Genomic DNA, 8,981 nt, shown 5'->3' with positions numbered 1-8,981 from the left:
ACAGCGATACGGATATCACTTATTATTGATATCTACATAGCGCATTAATTCAAGCTGATAACAAAACAAAAAAATCCATTGGCCTAATGGACACATGCTCAAACTGGCACACCTTGGATAGACTTAAAGGGGCAATCTGTATTTGCTACATCCATTTTTGGACTACATATATATATATATATGTATGTATGTATGTATGTATGTATGTATGTATGTAGTACCAGTCAAAGTATTGGACACACCTACTCATTGAAGGGTTTTTCTTTATTTTCACTATTTTCTACAAGACATCAAAACTATTAAATAATACATATGGAATCATGCAGTAACCCAAAAAGTTTTAAACAAATCAAAATATATTTGAGATTTGAGATTCTTCAAAGTAGCCACCCTTTGCCTTGATGACAGCTTTGCACACTCTTGGCATTCTCTCAACGAGCTTCACCTGGAATGCTTTTCCAACAGTCTTGAAGGAGTTCCCACATATGCGGACCACTTGTTGGCTGCTTTCCCTTCACTTTGCGGTCCAACTCATCCCAAACCATCTCAATTGTGTTGAGGTCAGGTGATTGTGTAGGCCAGGTCATCTGATGCAGCACTCCATCACTCTCCTTCTTGGTCAGATAGCCCTTACACAACCTGGAGGTGTGTTGGGTCATTGTCCTGTTGAAAAACAAATTACCTGAAACTGGCTCTCATAAGGAGCGCCATAGGAAAGGAAGAACCAGAGCTACCTCTGCTACAGAGGATATGTTCATTAGAGTTACCAGCCTCAGAAATTGTAGTCCAAATAAATGCTTCACGGAGTTCAAATAACAGACGCATGTCAACATCAACTGTTCAGAGGAGACTGCGTGAAATAGTCAAATTGCTGCAAAGAAACCACTACTAAAGGACACCAATAAGAAATTACTTTCTTGGGACAATAAACACAACCGGTGGAAATCTGTCCTTTGGTCTGATTGGTCCAAACTTGCAATTTTTATTTCCAACCGCCATGTTTTTGTTTGACACAGAGAAGGAGAGCGGATGATCTCTGCATGTGTGGTTCTCACCGTTAAGCATAGAGTAGGAGGTGTGATGGTGTGGGGGTGCTTTGATGGTGACACTGTTGGTGATTTATTTACAATTGAAGGCACACTTAAACAGCATGGCTACCACAGTATTCTGCAGCAATACCCCATTCCATCTGGTTTGCGCTTAGTGGGACTAGTGCTGTTGCTAGTGCTGTTGTAATACCGCAACATCAGCAGTCACAAGTCATGAATGCAGTCTAATTCCAATGACCCTTTAGTCACGGAAATTAGGCTTCTCCAAGCTCTGATGCTGCCCTGGTTATTTCTAGCCTAACAAACTTGCTAACTGCCTGGTACTCAGCACTCTATTGTCTGTCTAATCACTCTGATATCAATGCAAATGTATCTGAAAATCTAATCAAACACTTCATGTTGTGCAACATTTCTATAGGCTATGAAACTGCGGGAGAAAACAGAGTGATGGCTGCTAATAAAAAGAGGAGGGTCCCATCAGCTTTCTATAGACTGGGCCTACTATATTTATTTCTCAACTTTCCTAATATTGAGCATATTAAGGAGTATAGCCTACCTGGCTGGCCTGAAAATAAACCAAGGGGAAAAACGTCCTCCATTTGCTATTTACAGTGGGGCAAAAAAGTATTTAGTCAGCCACCAATTGTGCAAGTTCTCCCACTTAAAAAGATGAGAGAGGCCTGTATAATTTTCATCATAGGTACACTTCAACTATGACAGACAAATTGAGAAAAAAAATCCAGAAAATCACATTGTAGGATTTGTAATTGATTGTATTTGCAAATTACGGTGGAAAATAAGTATTTGGTCAATAACAAAAGTTTATCTCAATACTTTGTTATATACCCTTTGTTGGCAATGACAGAGGTCAAACGTTTTCTGTAAGTCTTCACAAGGTTTTCACACACTGTTGCTGGTATTTTGGCCCATTCCTCCATGCAGATCTCCTCTAAAGCAGTGATGTTTTGGGGCTGTTGCTGGGCAACACGGACTTTCAACTCCCTCCAAAGATTTTCTATGGGGTTGAGATCTGGAGACTGGCTAGGCCACTCCAGGACCTTGAAATGCTTCTTACGAAGCCACTCCTTCGTTGCCCGGGCGGTGTGTTTGGGATCATTGTCATGCTGAAAGACCCAGTCACGTTTCATCTTCAATGCCCTTGCTGATGGAAGGAGGTTTTCACTCAAAATCTCACGATACATGGCCCCATTCATTCTTTTCTTTACACGGATCAGCCGTCCTGGTCCCTTTGCAGAAAAACAGCCCCAAAGCATGATGTTTTCACCCCCATGCTTCACAGTAGGTATGGTGTTCTTTGGATGCAACTCAGCATTCTTTGTCCTCCAAACACGACGAGTTGAGTTTTTACCAAAAAGTTATATTTTGGTTTGATCTGACCATATGACATTCAAACTTCAGACGGGGCTGGACATGTACTGGCTTAAGCAGGGGGACACGTCTGGCACTGCAGGATTTGAGTCCCTGGCGGCGTAGTGTGTTACTGATGGTAGGCTTTGTTACTTTGGTCCCAGCTCTCTGGAGGTCATTCACTAGGTCCTCCTGTGTGGTTCAGGGATTTTTGCTCACCGTTCTTGTGATCATTTTGACCCCACGGGGTGAGATCTTGCGTGGAGCCCCAGATCGACGGAGATTATCAGTCGTCTTGTATGTCTTCCATTTCCTAATAATTGCTCCCACAGTTGATTTCTTCAAACCAAGCTGCTTACCTATTGCAGATTCAGTCTTCCCAGCCTGGTGCAGGTCTACAATTTCGTTTCTGGTGTCCTTTGACAGCTCTTTGGTGTTGGCCATAGTGGAATTTGGAGTGTGACTGTTTTAGACTTTTTTATACTGATAACAAGTTCAAACAGGTGCCATTAATACAGGTAACGAGTGGAGGACAGAGGAGCCTCTGAAAGAAGAAGATACAGGTCTGTGAGAGCCAGAAATCTTGCTTGTTTGTAGGTGACCAAATACTTATTTTCCACCATAATTTGTAAATAAATTCATTAAAAATCCTACAATATGATTTTCTGGATTTTTTTTCTTTCATCTTTTTAACTGGGAGAACTTGCACAATTGGTGGCTGACTAAATACTTTTTTGCCCCACTGTAAGTGCATAGATGTCATGTATTTTTTTCCCGCTGCCTTTGTTTTGATACAGGTGCATGATAATGGTCCATTCTAAATCAAAACAAATGTCACACATATATTATTTAATATACTTAAAGAGAAGATTAAATCAAGAATAGTCTGATGGGTGACAACATTAGCCTATCACTTGTGAATGATATATTATCACTTGTGAATGACGCCCAGCGTAAGAAACAATGCCTTTTTTTTGCGCCATGTTTGAATCGTAGTCCCACACCTCACGTAGCCTAGCCCATAGGCCTATATGTTTCAATAAGCTTATAATCACAACTAAAATGGAAAAGAACTTCTTAAAATTAAGCACATCAATAAGCTTTAGGTGTAGAGCTTAACTGGCATATATAGGCAGCGCATGAGTTTCAACAATGGGGAAGAACATTTTAACCATAAAAATATACCTTTATAATAAACGTATTACATCCATAATTGCATTTGAGGTCACTTTTGATAATGGTGTTTTCAGCAAATGAAACATTCGGGTTTATTGCCATGTGTGCATTGCTGCACTTATAATGTGAAGAAATAGCTTAATAGTTGATCAACATTTTAAGCTAAACGTTCTGTTCTGTTGCGTCAGCCACATTGCATAAAAAAAGTTTTTTTTGATGCTTGTGGTTGTAATAATTTGGGATCTATCGCATCCCACAACTGTCCCAGACTATTTGGAATATTTATTTCAATTCAATTCATGGGGCTTTATTAAATTGCTTTATTTCTTGCACAAATAGAATAGGTCGACTTTTGTACTATGGGGGATAGAATATTGACATAGGCTAGTGGTTTTACTGTTGGTTGGACCTACTCATCTTGTCGGCTGACGAAAAGTAAATGTGGACCGTTCATTCAATATCTTCAACAATGCACCTCGGAATTGGACAATGACACGCGCAGTTGCATCCCAGATGTGTCTGTCTTAAACTTGTGGCCTGTGGTAAAGACCCGATCACATGACGGAGAGCCATGTGAGTGAGAGATGCTTCGGATGGCGCAGCACACTCAGGGAGAAGGGCACAATGCGGCGGCTAAGGGCATGGATTTTTTTCGGGTTCATTATGGCCACGAAGGGGATGCCACCATGAAATTCGAGGCATTATCAAGTGCTTGTGAATGAGAGACTATTGGAGTGTGTACCGCGTGTGCAAAACAACAAAGCAGAGCTCATGCCATTCAAGCAACTTTTTTCAAATCATCATTAGAGTCTCATCATGCAGCCTTAAAATGTATTAAAAATCAAAACATATAGCCCAACGTATCTAGAACAACTAAAGATACATTAATAACTCTAAATTAAGCATATAGGAGTACCTATTTCTTTGTTAACCGCTCAACACAGAATAGCAGCGTGTGGCCACTCCCTCAAATCGTTTGGAGAAAATATTTATATTTTATTCAGCTTTGTTCAATTGTATTCTTCATATTATAAAATAATCTCACGGAATTATAAGCAAATATTGTCTGCTAAATGAACTAGTGTAGCCCACAGCCATTTAGCATAGCCACATCGGGACCTAACGTAAGGACAACTCAGAATATCAGTGCATGTTATTCTTTCCTTCTGAAATAGACTACATGTTCTTCATATCATGCTTCTTTAGACCTGTCTAAAATAAACAATGGATTTATCGTGAAGGTGTAGGCTATACTACATGGATTTATTAGACTTTCTAAAAGGGCTTGGAGGCTACGTGTGGAAGACAGAAAATCAAAATCAAATCAAATTTTATTTGTCACATACACATGGTTAGCAGATGTTAATGCGAGTGTAGCGAAATGCTTGTGCTTTGCAGTAATAACCAACGAGTAATCTAACCTAACAATTTCACAACAGCTACCTTATACACACACGTGTAAAGGGATGAAGAATATGTACATAAAGATATATGAATGAGTGATGGTACAGAACGGCATAGGCCAGATGCAGTAGATGGTATCGAGTACAGTATATACATATGAGATGAGTAATGTAGGGTATGTAAACATTATATTAAGTGGCATTGTTTAAAGTGGCTAGTGATACATATATTACATAAAGATGGCAATATGCAGTAGGTGGTATAGAGTGCAGTATATACATATGAGATGAGTAATGTAGGGTATGTAAACATTAGATGCTAAATGTGGTTCTGTTAATGTTAATTAATGGTCAATTACCGTGAGACCGACAGTTATTTGCTTGAAATTCCCGGGCTGATGAAATGTTGTTACCGCCACAGTCCTAAGTGGGACTATCATTTGCTTGACCTCCAGGCTGTGTAAGGACTATTTGACCAAGAATAAGAGTGATGGTTCTGCACCAGATGTGCTGGCCTCCACAATCACCTGACCTCATTCCCACTGAGATGGTTTGGGATGAGTTGGACCGCAGAGTGTAGGAAAAGCAGCCAGCAAGTGCTCAACATATGTAGGAACTCCTTCAAGAAGGTTGGAAAAGCATTCCTCATGAAGCTGGTTGAGAGAATGCCAAAAGTGTGCAAAGCTGTCATCAAGGCAAAGGGTGGCTACTTTGAAGAATCTAAATTCTAAAATATATTTTAATTTGTTTAATTTAACACTTTTTTTGGTTACTACATGATTCTATGTGTGTTATTTCATAATTGTGATGTCTTCACTATTATTCTACAATGTAGAAAATGGTACAAACAAAGAAAAACCCTTGAATGAGAAGGTGTGTCCAAACTTTTGACTGGTACTGTATGTATATCAATGGATTATTGAAGAAGATAACTTCTAAATGCCTCATGAGTTGAGTTCAGCTGTTACACTCTATGAGAACCCAACATATAAGGTTGTTTTTCTCCAATGTTTGTAAACATTGTAAATGCTAACAAACACTGTATAGCCTCATAACATGGATAAAACAATCATTTTGATATCATGAATGGTCAGTCCTTGCACCCATAGCTATGTCTATTTTATCTGAGAGTGGTTACATTTCTCCAGGACCCCCCCTTAGATTTCTACCAAAACAGAGACAGGGTGGCTGTTTTGTTATTGTTTCATTTGTGGATTTCCCCTTTAAACAGTTGCATATTATCAAAGTGTCACCAACAAAAAGGTAAACAAGAGGCCTACAGCAAATTAAGCATGTGGCATTCATTTTTGCTCAAAGCATGCCATTCCATGAGCACAGCATGTATTTTTCAACTCGAATCAATGAGCCCTATCTGTCCTCCATGGCAACAAAATCATAAACAACAGAGTAGGGCTGGCCAATAAGTCCTTCGATATTGGGGTAATGCTCAGGTAAAACAATTTGGCTAATCTATGCTTCCATATTTCCATATTTAAGAGGAAAGTGATCTAAATGTAATCAGATTACATTACTGGGTTTGGGTATTCCAAAATGCACATTACTGATTACAATTTTGTACAGGTAACTAGTAACGGTAACGGATTACATTTAGAAAGTAACCTGCCCAACCCTGCGTACGTTACCGTCACAACACGTAGGCCTAAGTATTGTCCCTAGAATATCTAAGCAAACAGCTGGAGGCAGGGCTTTCTCCTATAGAGCTATATTTATATGGAACGGTCTGCCTATCCCGTGAGAGACACAGACACGGTCTTGACCTTTAAGTCTTTACTGAAGACTCATCTCTTCAGAGGTCCTATGATTGAGTGTAGTCTATCCCAGGGGTGCGAAGGCACTGGAGTAACGAACAGCCCTTGCGGTCTTTGCCTGGCTGGCTCCCCTCTCTCTACTGAGATTGTCTGCCTCTGACCCTATTACAGGGGCTGAGTGACTGACTTACTGGAGCTCACCCATGCCGTCCATAAGAGGGGTGCATTATGTAGGTCAAGGCTTTTTGGGGTTGAGTTACTGACGTGATTCTCCTGTCCGTTTTTTTGCCTTCTTGGGTTCGTGCAGTGGGGAGTAAGTTGGTGGTCTGTTGATATCCCTCTAGTGGTGTGGGGACTGTGCTTTGACAAAGTGGGTGAGAATATATTCTGCCTGGTTGGCCCCCCCAACCCCCCATCTCAGTCTCCAGTATTTATGCTGCAATAGTCTATATGCTGGGGTGCTAGGGTCAGTCTGTCCTATCTGGTGTAATTCTCCTATCTTACTTGGTGTCCTGTGTGTACTTAACTATGTTCCTTCTAACTCTTCCATCTGTCTCTCTCCCCTCCCGGAGGACCCTAGGATCATGCCTCAGGACTACCTGGCCTGACAACTCCTGGCTATCCCTGTCCCCTAGTCCACCTTGTTGTGCTACTGCTATAGTTTCAACAGTTCTGCCTGTGGCTATGACCTGTTCACCGGACATGCTACTTGTCCCAGACCTGCTGTTTTAGACCCTCTCTCTCTCTCTCTCCCTCCCTCTCTACTGCTGTCTCAACCTCTGAATGCTGGGCTATGAAAAGCCAACTGACTCTGAGGTGCTGACCTGTTTCACCCTCTACAAACACTGTGATTATTACTTGACCCTGCTGGTCATCTATGAACGTTTGAACATACAGTATAATATCCACCCGGAAGAGCCAGAAAAGGACTGGCCATCCCTCAGAGCCTGGTTCCTCTCTAGGTTTCTTCCTGGATCAAGCCTTTCTAGGGATTTTTTGTAGCCACCGTGCTTCTAAATCTGCACTGCTTGCTTTTTGGGATTTTAAGCTGGGTTTCTGTATAAGCACTTTGTGACATCTGCTGATTTAAAAAGGGCTTTATGAATACATGTGATTGATTTTGATTGTCATCAGCAAGGACTAGAGATAAAAAAGAAACAGAATCCAACAGCAAGAACAGTCAAAATCCTAGAGGAAAACCTAGTTCAGTCTGTGTTCCAACAGACACTGGGAGATGAATTCACCTTTCAGCAGGACAATAACCTAAAACACAAGGCCAAATATACACTGGCGTTGCTTACCAAGACGACATTGAATTTGAGTGGCCTAGTTACAGTTTTGACTTAAATCAGCTTGAAAATCTACAGCAATAATCAACTTGACAGAGCTTCAAGAATTTCAAAAAGAATAATGGGCAAATATTGTACTTGAGCAAAGGTATAGAGACTTACACAAAAAAGACTCACAGCTGTAATTGCCACCAACAGTACCTCTACAAAGTATTGAATCAGATGTGTGAATACTTACAGTATGTCAATTAGATATTTTTGTATTTCATTTTACAAAAAACGGAACAAAAAATTCTAAAAACATGTTTTCACTATATTATTATGATGTGTTATATAGAAACATATACAGTTGAAGTCGGAAGTTTACATACACTTAGGTTGGAGTCATCAAAACGGTTAGGACATCTACTTTGTGCATGACACAAGTCATTTTTCCAACAATTGTTTACAGACAGATTATTTCACTTTTAATTCACTGTATCACAATTCCAGTGGGTCAGAAGTTTACATGCGCTAAGTTGACTGTGCCTTAAAACAGTTTGGAAAATGGCTTAGAAGCTTCTGATAGGCTAATTGACATAATTTGAGTCAATTGGATGTGTACTTGTGGATGTATGTCAACGCCTACCTTCAAACTCAGTGCCTCTTTGCTTGACATCATGGGAAAATCAAAGAATATCAGCCAAGACCTCAGAAAAAAACCTGTAGACCTCCACAAGTCAGGTTCATCCTTGGGAGCAATTTCCAAATGCCTGAAGCTCATCTGTACAAACAATAGTACGCAAGTACAAACACCACGGGACCACACAGCCGTCATAACAGTCAGGAAGGAGGGGAAATCACATCTCTCACTTGGTAGATCTAGACTCTATCGACATAGGGCAGCAGTCTCTAAGGTTCAGGGTAGAGTTCTTGGCGGTAGCCGGC

This window comes from Oncorhynchus clarkii, chromosome 20 (genome assembly GCF_045791955.1).
Source record: "Oncorhynchus clarkii lewisi isolate Uvic-CL-2024 chromosome 20, UVic_Ocla_1.0, whole genome shotgun sequence".
In the NCBI taxonomy this organism is placed as follows: domain Eukaryota; kingdom Metazoa; phylum Chordata; class Actinopteri; order Salmoniformes; family Salmonidae; genus Oncorhynchus; species Oncorhynchus clarkii.
This window is presented reverse-complemented; position numbering follows the sequence as displayed.